The following is a 2,093-nucleotide window of genomic DNA, read 5'->3' on the forward strand; positions in this document are numbered from 1 at the left end:
ATATGCATTTAAACTTTAAATCTCAAATGATGCTTTACAGGCTTCTAATTCGAAAACTGCCGTAAAACAGTTCAAATACGGTATAGTTGCACAAAAACATTTGTTAGATATCTGGACGTGATACGTTTTCAACAATCAGGCGGAAGCTAGTGGCCTTTGACAATAATTATGTAAAAACGTACTGACAAGGCGACAAGATACGCCTCACGCGTAATACGTAGTGTAATGGATGCAGAACATACGCAGCGTATATGATATTTTCGTGTGCAGTTTGTGATTAAAATTATATATGCGAATCAACTCTATTACACATGTTTTACGTCCAGTAGACTGTGGGCTGTTAGGAATCCATCAGATACATTAACGTTTTCGGTTTCGGAGTGAAAATAATCCGTCGTTTTATCACGATGCTTTTACGTAAATATTACTAATCTTGCAGTACCTTATGCTACTTGATGATGGTGAGTGATTTCCGAGAGACGCTGTATCTCGTTTAGGGATGTTCCGATACTATTAAAGTATCTATATCTACTCGAATGAACGGTAATTAAGTCAAATTGCGATACTACTCATAAAGTACTTCAAAAGTATCGGTATAAACGCATATCGGTATCCTTTTAATTTTTTTATGCAAATGAAGTGACGTAAAGTGTATATGAAATTTTGCTTGGTTGCTTGTTTTCTGTAGTCTATTAAAACACATTAAAACTTTTATTTACTTATTAATGCTAATCCCTTAGCAGAAAAGTCACATGTTGGAAGGTTTCTCTAAAAGAGCAATTGCTGTAAATATTTCGGAGACAATTTTTTTCTAATTTGAGTTACAGTTGCACCAGCTTTTGAGAATAAACACTCACTAGACATAGATGTTGCAACATGGTGAGATGTTGTTGAGCATATTTGTACAAAAATAACTTTCATGTCTTTCCATTCCACAAATGGGTTCCTTTTTAAATATATTAACAGGGTTTGACAAATAGAAATATAGGTTGTGTGTTTGCCTTTTCTTTCTGCGGCCGTGCGCTAGTCGTATTCCTGTTACAGTAGACGAAGTAGCATCTTCCTACGATTCTCTTGGGCTATTTTGTTGTTCACAGTTCATACTTCTGAGTTTTTGTATGACCCGCCCATATACAGCTGGAACTTGAGAATGCAGGTTTTTAAACATTGGATCCAACAGAGAGGCATTGGACGCATTGTCTTTAAGTCAATTCCAACTTCATTTTTTTAAACAAAACGCCGTTGCATTTTTTGAAAACTGGCGCGGCTGGTGTGATGTTACCACATCTGGTTGACAAGCGATTCATCATTGCTATAAATTTGGATATTGTAGTATACTTTTGCGCAGACGCTTCTTTTGTGACATGTTCGAAAGTGTTTATTAATCAAGGTAGTTGATTGCTTCCATCTCTACAGCAGTTGGCATGTCAGCTGCTGAAACTCTAACAATTAAGATTTCAGATATCACTTTTCTGAGATGTCAGAGCCCTCCAACAATAAAAGGGCCGAATGCCGCCTTGTTTTAAAATAAGCAACAAGTTTCAACAGTGAGCCTTCGTGAGTATTGTTTCGTATTTAAATTTTTTTAGATTTGTCCGACCGCACAACACTAGTTTTAATCCAGTGCACTATCTCTCGAACATTAGATGAAGTTGTTTTAACGTCAGGTTCCGATTCGACAAGAATACTTTTTTCTATACTAAGTAAGTATCGAAAGAAGTATTCCATTCTAAATGTACTCGGTATCGATACAAAAGTATCTAATACCCAAGTGTATCAGAACATCCCTAACACATAAATATTTTTGAGCAACTTTTTTTTATTTTTATTTATTTATTTTATTTTTTTACTCAGCCTTGCGACTGGTTTGAAGCGACCGTTCCACCAATGTGTCTTAAACTGCCGTTAGTGCGTTTAATGGTTTCCATTGCGTTCTGCATCCTCATGCCGTTGATCTTTGTTCCAAAGACTAGTCATGAATTTTCTCGTCGCCAGGTCTGTCCTGCTCCATTCCCTCATTTCCAAATGTTGGGAATGCCATGCTTCCGCCGCCAAGTCCCCGTCTTTATACCTCTTCAGCATCAACAAAAAAA

Source organism: Schistocerca serialis, chromosome 7, assembly GCF_023864345.2.
Source record: "Schistocerca serialis cubense isolate TAMUIC-IGC-003099 chromosome 7, iqSchSeri2.2, whole genome shotgun sequence".
Classification (NCBI taxonomy): domain Eukaryota; kingdom Metazoa; phylum Arthropoda; class Insecta; order Orthoptera; family Acrididae; genus Schistocerca; species Schistocerca serialis.